Source organism: Eublepharis macularius, chromosome 1 (genome assembly GCF_028583425.1).
Source record: "Eublepharis macularius isolate TG4126 chromosome 1, MPM_Emac_v1.0, whole genome shotgun sequence".
Taxonomy (NCBI): domain Eukaryota; kingdom Metazoa; phylum Chordata; class Lepidosauria; order Squamata; family Eublepharidae; genus Eublepharis; species Eublepharis macularius.
In genome coordinates this window covers 234,681,941-234,697,085 of record NC_072790.1, presented here as the reverse complement: position 1 = coordinate 234,697,085, position 15,145 = coordinate 234,681,941, and positions in this window count along the sequence as shown.

Genomic DNA, 15,145 nt, shown 5'->3' with positions numbered 1-15,145 from the left:
TTCCCTGCACTGTCCTTCACTGGCTATACTAGTCAACTTAAATACCTCTAAAAAAAATTTACTCTCTTCATCCCTGCAATGCACGTAAAACTCTGCTCCTTCCTTAGTGCCTTCCATAGCTCCAGCTAATTTCTACACCAATTCACTTTTGCTGCTCCTCTTTCACTCAAACCTGCCTTCCTTTTGGTTGTTTTCTCACAGTCTCTTATTCTATTTCATAGATACCAGTCTCTCTCTTCCTTGTCATTTTGTTTGCTATAGGATTTACCGCGGGAATAGACTACCAGCCTCCCAGGCAGCCAGACGGATGATTCAGGAAAGTTAAAAAACCTAGTGGAGATTCTGAAACCACATGGCTCAAGCTGAGGATGGATTTTAAGCAGGGCCATAAAACAATGGCTGGGTGAGGAAGGCTGTGGGTGGCGGAGAGACACAAGGTGACAAAACCATGCCTGGGTGCAAAAGCACGGCACTGTCAACATTACAGAGAAATTCCCTGCTGGTGAGAGAGAGCAAAGGAGGAACAATAGCTTCCTCCCCAGCGCTGGTGCTTGGAAGGGGGAGGAAGCAGAGCAGAGAATTTTTGTAGGTGGCAGTGGGGAATTCTGTTTGTTCACAGACTCTTTGTAGAGGCTCTTTGATGTCAAAGGAGCTGAGGTCCTAGGCTGCCTTCCAGCAGTGTGCAGTGGAGATGGGGGGGGGGATTGAGCTGGCAGGAAGGGAGGACTCTGGGAGCTGAGGCCATCCACCCTGTCTTGTTAGAGTCTTGTTTGTTTCCTGGTCAATTAGCTGGAATGGAATGCAGGGGTCAGATTTTGCTATCTCGTAAGAGGGCAGTTACTCTGGATTTGTGGCTCTGGAGTGGGCCGTGGCAGGGCTCAGTTTAACTTTTATTATTCGCATTTGTAGAGCCCTCCTAAGGGCTACAGAAGCGAGAGCAGCCAGAAAGGGGGAGCAGTTCCTGCCTGACTGATCAGGTTATATGGAGCTGCAGTCCATTAGGCAAGAAGCAGAGCAGGCATCTCTCTTCCCTGTATAAAGGAAAGGGGTGCTAGAGATTGCTGAGTGAGCTGACCGGTGGAGAACAGATAGGCACACACAGTTTGCTCTTTCACATGGACAAAATCTCAAGGGTGTTATCACAAGACATTTGACATGGCAATTTACTGTTATTCGGGATCAAAGATTGAGACAGATCTGGTAGACTCACAGGGACTGCCTCTTTTATCTATGTAAAGTCCCTAGTTTGCTTGTATGTATGTTCAGTGACTGGTGGAAAATTTGAATCCACTGCTAAAAAAAAAATTATTTACTTCATTTATGCCCCGCCTTTTTCCCTCAATGGGGACACAAAGCAGCTTACATCATTCTCCTCTCATTTAATCTTCACAACAATTCTGCAAGGTAGGTTAGGTTGAGAGAGTGACTGGTCAAAGTTCACCTAGCAAGTATGCATGGCAGAGCGGGATTCGAACCTGAGTCTCCCAGATCCTAGTCCAACACTCTTAACCACAACACCATGGCCGTTTCCACACGGCTTACCTGCTTGCGTTATGTCCCGTAAGATCGCGCAAAAAACGGTCCCAGCCATCCCGCAAATTTCGCACAAAAAAACGCGATCTTCCGCGTTTTTTGCGCGATCTGCTGGGACATAACGCAAGCAGGTAAGCCGTGTGGAAACGACCCATGTTGGCTCTCTATGGGAATGTGGAACCCTGAAACCTGTAAACTGCACATTTCATACCCACAAACACACACTTGTACACATACCTAACACATCATACTGCATATGGTGAAACTGATACTCTTCCCAGCACAGCAAACTTAACACCACAAGCCTTTTTAGACTCCAAGGCAGTTCAGATCTGCTAGCAGGAGCGGCTGCACAAGGGAAGGAAAGACATCATACTGGAGTCTGAACAAGGATGTGTTTTTTAGCCTAGGCAAAGGCCAGAGGTATGGAACTACCAGCTATGGAAAGGAAGACATGCAAAAAAACTTGCATGACATGCCCCTGCAAAAAGCACACGCACACACACACACACACACAAATGAAGCAGGTTTTGGTTGGGCAAATGGACACATTAAGCCATTGAAATCAAGAAATCAAATTCCCAGCAGCCACTAATCAAATACCTCCCCCCGAAGCACACACACACAGGCACATACTAAATATAGGATTCTGTTCTGCTCGCCAGTGGCCCTTTGTTGAGTTTCCAAGACCTGCCCATACCCTCCTAACTTAGGAAGTTCAGGGAAAGATCGCTATACCTACTTTCACTCCAAATGCAACAATTTATCTTTCCTAGGCATCCTCCCTGGTGCTCTCCGTTCATTAACTCCATCATCTATCCCTCTCTCCTCCACCATCAACTCCTACTACATGCATATGTGTGCGCACTCACCCACAGAATCATCACCCTATACAAATGTGGTAGGGCTACCTGCACCTATATAGGAGTAGCAGAAACGGAGGCACCATCTGCACACCTAGTCCCCTCAACAGACCAGGGAAAGCCTCCTCTAACCTTTATTCTCCCCCACTCCCTTTCTTCCCCCCCTCCCCACCCCCATCATCCTCCCCTCCCACTGGAGTATGAAAAAGCAACAGCATTGTCTAAACAGACACCTGCTTGCCTGCTTCTCTCCCTCTGCTCCTTGCACACATGCACGCACGCACACAGATCCCATAGCATAGGCCTGGAAAAATGGCTGCACAGGGAAGGCTGCAGTGGGTGGGGGGTGAAAAGAAACAATAGAATAAGGGGGGGGCTTCCCATTCTGGTTGGTGATACTGCTTGCTTTGCAAAGGAAAGGAAATCTAGGATCTGGATGCCAGGGTGGGTGGCAATGGAGGGCAGAGCTGCAACAGCAGCAGCTGCACACACAAAAGCACAGGGCCAGTCTGCCTGCTTCCCACACATGACAGATCTGCTGACTCCCTGCTGGACCACTGCCTCTCCCACCCCTTTGCTTTATTTGAGTGACATTCTGGGGTGGGGTTGAAAGCTGGAGCTCAGGCTACTGTCCCAGGAAAGACTTGTTAAGCAAAGCCGCCAAGAAGCATGTGATTCGTTTCCCCCTTTGTCACTCAAAACACAACCCCATGATGGACTGAGAGTCAGGAAAACATGGCTTATTTTCTGCCCCGGGCTATTTATGTGGCCGATAGGTACCTGCTACAGATAGTTCAGTTGCATGCAAACAATTTCACTTAGAGGATGGATGAAGCTAATTCAAGCTACTGTGTGTTCTAGGCAATACTGATGTGGTAGCAGCAAAGTGTTCCTGCCACCCACTCTGTTTGCAGTGGGGACAGGCCAGAAGATTTGGAGAGGAAGCAAATGAGATTCGAACAGGCCCACGATCTCTGCTCACCGGAGCAGCGGGATGGCTTCATCCCTCTACATACGCTCAGCCCTTCTGGCTCAATGCCCTACTTGGAATTCAGCTTCCGTGTTGGCTCAAATGTGAGAAACGCCACCTCCCCTCTTAAGGGCAGCATTGCTGGTCTGTGAGATATCCTTTGCCACTGCAGTCTAGAGAAACTGCCTCTTCCCCGGTGCATCAGCAGGCCCTGAACAGATGAGAGTGGGAACCACAGAAACAAAGGCACAGGTATCCAAGGGTATGGAAAATCTGTGATCTGGGCTAACTGTAAGTGTAATCCTGTTTTCAATCATATACTAGTCCTTGATTTGAAATGGAACAAACTGTAATGCAGGAAAAGTAAAGCTGTTTTCCCAAGTTACTCCAGAATTACTGCCTTAAATGAATGAGGCTAGGGAATGCAAGTGAGAGGAAGAGACTTTGAGTTTAGTATAGTCATACACACAAAACATACACCATACAAGTTAAACACAATGTTTACACCACAGGCTTGCAAGCTTTTGAATTAGACAGAACTTTTACAGTCAGTCTGTTTTGCCTGCTATAAAGAGGTCTGTGCAGCTTAATAGCTTGCATACTGCAACCCAACACCAATGGTCGCCACTCCATTAAAAGCTAGCACTGTCTGATTTGCATTTCTCCTTTTGGGATCAACACGGCAGCAGCTGCCTAACTTGAACTATTGTGTATACAGGAGAAAGATTTTGTGCATGTGTGTTTAACAAAGAGAGTGATAAGAAATACTGTGTCTGTGAGTCAGAGAGCCTGTGACAATGATAAACCATTGTGTGTGAGGGACAGAAGGAGCGCAAGTGGCTCTTGCCCGTACCATGTGTGTATCTCTCATGATGTACAGTCATGCTAGCATGCATTCTCTGACTCTTTCTGCCCAAAGCCCTATTTGATTTGATGGGAATTTTCCTCTGTTCTTTCCAAGCCCCAGACTATAATCAGGATCCTAAATTTAGAAGATACCAACCAGGGGCCTGCCTGGTCCTTCACCACATTTGAGGCCATTCAGGCCTACCACCGTCAGCAGGGAGTTCTGGGTTCATCAGCCCACCCTGCTGCAGCCCGCCTCCTCCCTCCCTCCACTGGGGCTGTGGGATGAGGCACCCGCAGGCTGGTGAGCCTGGAGTTAGACGCTGACTAGTGCGGCACATTCACCAGTGCACAGGTTGCTTTCAGACTGAGAGAACATGTGTGTGCTGTTCTTTGTGTATGTGTGAGAAAGAATGTGCATGTGTGTTGCACATGCATGTTCTCATAAAGACTGGGCTGTGAATACCCCAGCCTGTCTGCTTCTCCATGGTGAAGCTGAACATCAAAGCCAAAGGGGGGGGAGTGGATGCAAGTGAGAGCTCTGAACAGACCCAGCCGTTTTCCATCCTGCTGAAGATTAAAGGCTCTGATTGCCCTCCAGGGAGCCTGCCTGGCCTGCAGCTCTGCCCAGAGCAGAGGAGAGAGGAAGGGCCTGATCGGGGTCACGTACACACTCCCCTTATGTCCACACATTGCTGAGAGCGCACACATGCAACCTTATGCTCCCACCACCATCCAAAAGCACAGCCATGCTCCCTCAGGTCCAGTCACACATCCTTCACTTCCCTCCTCTGTCCACACAAAGAGCCAGTCCCTCCATTGTTACACACAGTTACTACCCCATCACCCTATTAATACACAGCCCCATTTCCCACTGCTGGCCATCATACACTTCCTCCCTCCTTCGTTTTACAGCTGCAAAGCCACATGCTCTCTTTTAGCCATCGCCCCATAAGCTCCATCACTACATAGACAATCTCATCTCTCCTACATATAAACTGTGCACTGCACCTGTCTCAGCCTTGAATGCAGAAGATCACATGCCACACCAGCATAAGCTACACCAGTTCCCCAGTCCAAGCATCCTACATACTTTACAGCAACCATCTAAAAAGGTCTGTGGCTCTCAAAGCACCTCTGTTCCTGTCCCAGAACTTGGTTTTCTGCAGGCATGCTGAAATATCCATCCTATATACACTTGCAATCCAAATATAAGCACACCTCTCCCCAATTTTCCTTCTCCATGACCTTTACAAAAAGTGTACCTTAATATACCATTTATCATTTTTTCTGAACACCCCCCTCCCCAGATCCTTTCCCACCTCTATGATTGTAGCCTCTCCCCCATTATTTCTGGTGTTTGCCAGATAACTTAATTCACATCCTCCTGAGGTCTGCTTTTGCTGATAGCCTTTCAGCTCCAGCAGCACTGGCCTCTTTTAACACCTCCCCATCATTTTAGTATCTGGGAAAATGGAAACTTTGGGGTTGCTTCTGTGCAATGAAGAGGGGCAGAATCAACAAAAAAGAGAAGCCCCTGGCTCCCTCATTCTCTTGTGCACAAAGGCCTGGCAAATCCAAGTTTACTTTTGCAATAAATCTTCTACACACACACCCCAATATGGTTTCTTCCCTTCTTCCTTAGTCAGCTTCAGACTTCCCCTGGCCGCATTCTCCCTGCACCCAGCTCCACCCCAACACAAAGGGGGGGGGGTAAATTCAGGAGAGACAGGCTCCCTCTTTTGTGCAGCCACACAAAGAACAAGGACTGGAAGCAGATGCCATCTGCTCCCTGCAACCTGACAGTCTTAAAGAGACAGGCACTTTCCCCCTCCCCCTCCCCCTCCCATGTTGCTGCCAGAAGAGAAAAAGAAAAAGGGCCGCTAGTGTTGGGTAGCATGAAGAAGAGCAATTTTCACCCAGAAATCCTCAGCCTATACGAGCACATGATTTTTATGTTTGCCCTAAGACTGGGGAAAGAACTACCTGGAGTCTCCAAATAATCTCAAGAGTCCTTGTGACACCAGCCTGTGCTATTTACCTGCACTAGGGCAATATTATAACTGTAGCAATAAAGAATGGAAGTAAAGCATGCCTGCTTAGGCAGACAGGCGCTGTGAATGATCTGCGTGCCAGCTAAAGAGCTTCCTGGCTGCAGCACCCAGAGTCCTAAGCAGCACAATGCCTTGCCCCTTTTGTTCCCTGAAGGTAAGAGAAAAAACTGAAGACCTATGCCCCGGTGCTTAAGGGGTTAAGCTTTCAGCAATGGCAGCTGCGCCTTCAGTCAAGCTGTGCCAAGCCATCCTCTTGCCCGCTCTACTCATGGGGTGAGGGGGGAGAGCACGGGAAGAGATATGATCCAAACTGCCTTATCCCTCTGGCCATGTCCATTCAGGCTGGCCAAGAGAAGATGTAGAATTTGACTGGCACAAACCCCAAGCCTGGAGAGGCCTGAAGGGGAAAGTCGGAGGCTTCTATGGATAATGCCAGACAAGAGAAGAAGATGAGAGAATCCTAGAGCAAGGAGCAGCTTGACACCCTGGGGTTGTGGCAGAAGTGGTATTAGGGTAGACCAATAATACAGGCATATTGGAGGGAAGGCACAATGCATTGTTCTTCCTAGATTAACCACTAGCTTCTCTTCCCTCAGGCTGATTTTTTGAAAAAAAAATAGGAGGGGGTGACTCCCCTCCGGAAGAAGGACACAGGAGCTTGTCTCTAGCAGCCTGGGAAGGGAGCCAACGTGCTGAAATGCAGCCTTCCCTCTGCCTGCCGTCACCTTGGCCTTTCCCCTGGAGACTGGATACATGAGCTGGCTGTGCAAGGAACCTCTCTACCTCCCCCCCCCCGCCCCACGCTCCCCTAAATCGCTGCCACTGGCAGTCAAGGAAAGAATACCTGCATTTCCTGAGCTGCTTTGTCATTATTCACAAAGCAAGAGCTGCACATTTCTGGTTGCAAGCTGAAACAGTACCCTCATCCCTGCAAATGAGGGGGGAGGGGGGAGCCATGGCTACAGGAACCCGGAGGTACTGAGAAAGAGGGATGTTGGATGGTGGCATGACTTCTGAATGCTGGCCAAAGAATTTAGTTTGCAAACAGAGCGGAAAGAAACTGCCTATCGTTCACACTTACATACTTTCTGCACTCATATATTACAGCTCACAACTAGATCCACAACGGGGCATGGTGTGAGGAGCGCAAAGAGAGCTGCAGCTCTTGACAGAGAAAAAGGGTTGCAGCTATAAATGTGAAACTCGGTTCCGGGTCTGGAACAGCAAAATGATGGTGGAGCAGCTGTTCTGAAGTGGGGTCAATTCTTGGAAAAGAAGGAAGAGGGAGACGTGGCTTGGGACTCATAAATTAAAGGTGGATTCAAATGTGGAACGGCAGAAAAAAGTGGGTTCACATAAATGGAGAGAATACAAAGCCTGAAGGTTTCGGCATGTTAGCGTAAGCTGTAGGGGAAATGCTTCCATGTGTGAAGCAACACCAGGAACAAGAGTTTAGAGAACTTTTCTCAAAAAACCAAAGAGCTAACAATTTGCAGCTGATCATACAAATAAAAGTGAAGTTATTAAGGATTCCAGTGGGGATTATTCAGGCAAATTGCTCCCATAAAGTTCACATGTGCAAAAAAAAAGACCATTTACAAATAGACAAAAAGGTGTCAAACAGTGAAAACATTTGCAGAGTTACTCCAGTCAAAGTCCATTGATTTCAGTGGGCTTAGACTGGAGTAACTCTGCTTAGGATTTCACTGAAAATGTAGTCTCATCTATCTCCAGTGTGTGAACAGGAGCAGAGAAAAAGAATTTTAAGAGAGCAGCCATTTTTTTTCTTCCCAGAAGGCTTTTTCACGAGTTTAAACCAGTGACACCTGGCATCACTAATCTACAACACGGCCTGCAGACCCCGAGCATTTCCATTGTGGCCTGGGAAAAAATTTCTCCCCACCAGACCAATGAAGTGTTTATAAGCTTGCACGCTATTTTGTGTGGTCCGGATAAATGATATTATACGACTTTTGTTACGGAAGTTGGAAAAACTGTGCATCTGAATATAGCACCTGCATTAGCAAAATTCAGAGCAGGGGGCCAGGGTCACTTGCTCTAGGACTGCTAGAGCTGCTACCGATCTCTCCTGGACTGTTGCATCCCCTCTTTGTACAGGATTGTTTAAACACCAGCAGACAAATACGGAGCCAGGCTGCCATGTTGCTAGACTGTTTTTATCAGTACACTCGAATAAAGGATGCAAGTTATATTTATTCATAGGAGGAAGGCTGATTCACAAAGAGTGGGGCTGGAGGTCTGACCTGCATGACCTAGGCCAAGTCATGTGATCTCACTCGGTTCCTGTTCTTTCAAAAGCAGAGGGTGACGATGCAAACCAAATGAGGGAAAGGAATGTGTCTGGAATTGAAGGTGTTAATGAATGCAAAAGGGGAGGCTAAGAACTGCACATAATATATTACTGGAGAGAACTGAAAGCACTATGCAGCATTTAGAGACAGGGGAATAAAGGAAAGTAGGGGGTCCTCCCTCGAGAGATCTCATCCTACTGATTCTAAGAAAACATCACCTTTCTACTGCAACAATATTTCCTCCAGAGGTGACACTGGGTCTCTGGCACACAACCTGAGCTCAGGATCATATGACCTAGTGAAAAAGCAAGCAGGCCCTTCCCATGATGCAATGGGAGATAATCGGCAAAAGACCCCGAGGCAAGAGTCTTTACCGCCACCTTCCACTTTGCATTCATGGCTTCTGCCACCCCACCACACCTTCTCCTAGTGAGAAAGGGGGGGGGGTTGTGTTGAGCCTTTTGGTTTAGGTACTAGCTTTAACGAAAGTCACCTGTAACACGAGCGCCCTCTGGTGTCTTGTTTAGCTTGCATCCCCAAGGTTTAGCGAGGAACCATTTACAATAAATCTCGTTTTCTACACATGTGGCCTGGAACCAGTAGCATCACAATTTATGATTCCAGGTTTTATCTGTAGGAGGCAATGTGAGCATCCAGTGAGTTACCACTGTAGTGGTCTCGAGGAGATTGGTTAAGGATAAGACATTTTACTTTTACAATGCAATCCGGTCCTGTGCAGAATTCCACCAGTCTAAGCCCATTGACTGAGCTGTGAATTCTCTGGTTCTGGTTCGTTCTCTCTTTATATAGCACAGACATACTCAGCCTCGCTTCCCCATCTACAATACGGGGAAGAAAATTCTGTCATACTTTTACAGGGATGCTCCCAAGTATACTTGTCTCACTTTTATCCATCCTCCCCTGCAAGGAGCTCAGATCAGCGGATGAGGTACTCCCCTCCACTGTTTCATTGACACAACCCTGTGAGGTAGGTTTAAACTGAAAGGGAGTGATGACTAGTCCAAGGTCACCAGTAAGCTGCAGAGCAGAGTGAGGAGTTGAACCCAGGTTTACTAAGGTACCTTAAGCACTACACCTCATTGGCCCTCAGATAAGTGTACAGTAAATGCTTTGAAATACTTCAAATGCCATATATAAATGCTGAAAACACTGTCTTGTAGCCAATCACAGAGTTCCAAAGGCATTTCTGTCTTGAAGAGACTGGGGAAGGTTTCGGCTAATCTCCACATTGCCCCTAATGCTGTTTCTGAGGGACTGCTGATCTCCAGGAATGAAAGAGGGCTCAGTGAGCTTCCATGGGAGGGGGAGCAGGAAAGTCCTGTTCTGCAAGCAGATCTTGTTGGCTACAGGCCATTATTCTTAGGCTACAATCCTATATAAACCAGCACGCTTTCATGTTATTGTAACCAATGACGACAACTTGCAATTCTATGCACAGTTACTTTGGAGTAGGTGCCATGAAACTCAGTAGAACTTCTCTTCAAGTAAACATGCTCAGGATTGTGCTGCAAGCCATTAATTCATTCATTGGGCTTCTAGCCCTCCCTCCCCGCAAGAAGGCTCAGGGTGGGTTACAGCAATTTCAATACATTTTAAAATCACAATAAAACAACATCAACATCAATTAACATTAAAAAACCCAGTTCCAAAACAGTGATCAGTGCAGTCAACAGTGCAGGAGGGGAGCCGTCATTTCTGCCCCCACTACAACTCCTGTGAGGGGCCAAGTTAACTGTACAGCCCCCCTGCTAAGAGACCAGTGCTATGTGTATTACAGCCCTAGGCAACAAAGCCATCTACTATGGCTACGGAGATAGGAATAAGCATCTGTAGGGACCTGGAGGGGAGATAAAGATCCAAGGCTCTTCTGCTTCAAAGTAAAGGCTTCTCATTACCAGCTAGACTCTCAAGGATCAATTTGTTGTTTGATGATGAAAAAGGGCCTCCCCACCTCCTCCTCCGTTCTTATTCCTTCTCCTGACACTCCCCCCTCCCCATGTATTCTATGCACGTATGCAGAAAACCTGGTGTGGCAGAGATGGTTGGCTGGAGGTCAAAAGCAGGCTGGCAAGAACCTTTCTCCCAGGGATGCAACTGAGTCATGCCTGCCTCAGGAAAACTTGCAGAGAGAAAAATGTCTTTCTCACTGGTCCCAACCTGGTCACCTACACATCCGAAACAGCTTTAGTGGGGGGCCTCATGGTGCACTTGCCAAATTAATATTTCTTTAAATATCTTGGGGAGCTGCAGCTGTGGGGTTGGGAGGAATGGGAGTTAAACATGGAGTGGGTGGAATCTTACCTTTCTCAGAAGGATCAGATGTGCCCTGCAGACATTCAGGCTGAAGTCCAGGCCTTGACTTCGCTTGAGAGGAAAGGCACGGAGGCTTCCTTCTGAGGCCTGGAAGTCACATGGTGGAAGTCCTTATCTTCAATCTCAGATGAAGTCAGGTTTCTTGTGGTGATTTGGTTGACAGAAGAGCATTCTGCACATGTTCAAAGGCTCTGCCCTATTCCCAAATTGAAGCCTGTGTTCTATAGTTTGGTGGTCCCTGGCTCAGGTTACAGCAAAGATGTCTTCTTTGTCCTGTCACAAACAGTCACTCGAAGATATAGTGCGCGTGTGCATGCACACAGGCATGTGTTTAAACAGGAGTCTGACGAGATAGACAAACATGTTAAGACTCAGAGACAATCTAGAAAAGTTGGTGAGGAAACTCAGAGTCTCACTACATACACTTACACGCCATGTTAGCTGGGAAGCATAGTTTTAAAAAAGCTGGCAAAGATCGCTCCTCAGAGGGTTTATTAATTTCATCTTTGCCTCCCAGAGGCTCTGTCAATTTAACATTTCTACAGAAGGGTAGTTTAAAAGGTGAGATTCCTCCTCAGAGGATTTGTTAATTTCATCTTCACCTCTCCAAAGGCTCTGTCAAAGGGGAGGTGAAGATGAAATTAACAAGCTCTCTGAGAAGCGATCTTTGTGGGCTCTGTCTTTTTAAACTAACTTCCCTGCTAACATTGCATCTCCCTACACTTGAACGACCCCCATGTAAGATGCCTTGTGTAGAGAGATTCTCAGAGCACAGGAGATATCGTGAAGGGACAAAGTGGACATTAGGGGGCGGCAGTGGGAATGGGCTATGTAGACAACAAAGTAAAATTAAAACTTTGTTTGCCTTTGCGCCAAGGAAGCAATCAAACACCCTGCCTTTCCTCATCTTCTGTCTTGGCTACTACCCCCCCCCCATGACAGAGGGGCCGTGCAAATCTAATGGCCCCATACGAAAGCTGATAGTATTTATATTACAGTCAAGAGAGTTCAAAGTGCTTCGCATACATTACCTTCTTGAAATTTTTATATCAGCCTCAGAAATAAAACATTATTGCCTTCATATTCCAGATGGGGATTGAGAGAGAATGGCTTGCCTAAGGCCACCTAGTGAGTTCACGGCAAAGGCAACATTTGAAACAGGGACTTCCCGATTCATAGCTTTACTCTACCTGCTCCCTGTAACAAAAACAGCAACAAAAATTAAAATATTGTCCAAGGAGGTCTTTCATCTGACAGCATTATGCATGTTTGATGCTGCTTAACATATGCACAAGCCCAACTGGATGGAAAGTTTCTAATATCGGCACTGCACATTCCTCCGCACTACAGACTGACACAAACTTTGAAAAACAGTGTGGCAACTGGGCCAGGGCACACATCCACTGGCTTTCAAACATTTCATCTGCACTAATGACCATGGAGTGCTGAAACACAGACATGCTGTTCTGTGCGTGGTAGGGTTGATCATTTGACAGGCCATTAATCTGTGAATGGTCACGTATTTTTAAAGCAGTCATCTTATTAGAACAACCCTAATATTGTTAGGAAGAAAACGGATTCATTCAAAATGTGGTGGTGGAGGAGAGTTTTACGGATCCCATGGACCGCCAAAAAGACAAAGTGGGTTCTAGATCAAATCAAGCCTGAATTCTCCGTAGAAGCTCAAATAACTAAACTGAGGCTGTCGTACTTTGGTCACATCACAAGAAGACCGGTCTCACTGGAAAAAAACAATAATGCTAGGAAAACTTGAAGGCAGTAAGAAAAGAGGAAGCCCCAACATGAGATGGCTTTACTAAATAAAGGAAAGCATGGACTCCAGTTTGCAAAACCTGAACAAGGCTCTCAACGATAGTACATTTGGAAGGTTGTTCATTCATAGGGTTACCATAAGTTGGAAGTGACTTGACAGCACATAACACCCACAAAAATATTGTTAGCTGCCTTGAGGACTAATTTGTTTGGTGGTGGGAGGGTATAAGTGTTCTTAAATAGACATTATGAGTTGCTTTCTAACAGTAGGAACAGTCTGACAAGGGAACCAGTTACCTGGCAAGGAGGGTGCAGTGCGTTTACTCTTGCTTGGGGTCTTCAAGTAGAGGTAGAGCAACTATCTGCTAAGGATGTTCTGGGGTGGAACTAGGTGGTCTATAAAGACCTCATCCAACTCTTAGTGCAATCCTAAGCAGAATTACGCTCTTCTATGCCCATTTACTTAGGTATGACTCTGTCTAGAAGTCAGACAGGCCTTAAGTCTCAGTGAGAAAAACAGACTATAAATAATGTAAATAAATACATTATATAAATAAATACATACGTAAATACATAAAAACAATTCTATTTCAAACTGCACAGACTCACCAAGAGGTTTGTTCATTATCTATAAAAATCCTAGTGCCTGACACTGTGAAACAATAAAATTAACTTTTAAAGACATTTTGATCTATATATCTAATTCTGAACATGATTCCAAAATGCTGATTTAAAAAACCACACAATGAAGCCATGTATGAGAAGGTAGGTTTGAAAAAAAAAAAAAACCTGGGTCAGTTCCCAGGTTTGTAGAAAACATTTAAAATCCCCCCAAAACTGCCGAAGCTAAGATCTTGTGATACTACACTGCAAGATTGTAGAGAGGCAGTGTGATATAGTGATTAGAGTATCAGACTAGATATTGGAGACCCAGGTTCAAATACCTGCTCTGCCATGGAAGCTTGCTGGGTGGGCCAGTCACATACTCTCAGCATAACCTACCTCACACGGTTGTTGTGAGGATAAAATGGAGAATGTTAATAATAACAACAGTAACAACATTCAATTTATATACCGCCCTTCAGGACAACTTAATGCCCCCTCAGAGTGGTTTACAAAGTATGTCATTATTATCCCCACAACAAAACACCCTGTGAGGCTGAGAGAGCTCCTAGAAGCTGTGATTGTCCCAAGGTCACCCAGCTGGCTTCAAGTGGAGGAGTGGGGAATCAAACCCAGCTCTCCAGATTAGAGACCCGCGCTCTTAACCACTACACCAAACTGGCTCGCCGATGTAAGCCATTTTTGGTCCCCATTGGGAAGAAAGGAGGAGTATAAATGAAATTTTAAAAATCTTAACTGCCATTTCAGAGGTTACCTAGCAACCCCCATAAACAATGCAGCAGTGGCTGCCATAGAGACCGAGAGGGAGTGGGAAGAAGGAGAACGAGGGGAAAAAGAGATGATGGTAGGTGTTAGGATGCCACAAAAGGTGATAACGGTGTGGGGGGGGGGACAAAAAAAGCAGGGCCAGTATGGAGGAGGCAACAGCAGACTTTCCATCCCCTGATGAGCAGGGCAACAGTGCAGGTTTGGAGCAAAAAGCCTTTTCTGGCCCCTTTGTGCTCCAACTCTCTTGCCGTCACCATCAGCCTGCTGCTAGAAGAGAGGGGAAAGCATGTGAAGATGATACTGAATCAGATGATTAGTCCATCAAGGTCAGTATTGTCTACACAGACTTGCAGTGGCTCTCCAGGATCTCAGGTGGGAATCTTTCACATCCTTCCTGATTCTTTTAAGTGGAGATGCTGGGGATTGAACTTGAAACCTTATGCATGCCAAACAAATGTTCTGCCACTGAGCCATATAGCCCCAATTGTGGTAACAAGCAAGACAGAACCTCCACCCAACACACACGCTAATTGGGGAAGAACAGGCTAAGGTAGTGATGGGAGAGGAAGGGGGATAGAAAGTGGCAACTGGGCTGGCAGGAGAGAAAGGCCTGGGAAGGAAAGGGGGCAACAGTGACAAGGGGGGGAAGATGAGAAAGAAAGTGGCAACTGGGCTGGGGAGGGAGAAATGTGTGGAAAGACAGAAAAAGTGGGATATTGGGTGGATGAGGGTACAAAAGTAGGAGAGGCAGCTAGGGGGCATGCGATTTCTCTTCACCAAAAGTCCTTTAGGTTCTTAGCTTGTGATTTTGTATAATTTTTAACAATGTTAGGGAAGGTTTCTTTGAAGGTGAACATTCACTGAATTGTTCTTTCCTTTAGTCTTTATCTTGGAATACCAGGATAAGCCTACATATTAAGAAGTGCCCCCTGCCCAAGAAATTAAAACAGAAATAAAGCAAAGTAACAAACTCATTGTTAAAAGAGTCCTTGAAGACTAATAATGTTTTATTCCAGCATAAGCTTTCATGGACTAGAACCTGCTTTTTCAGATACATCTGAAGGTGGG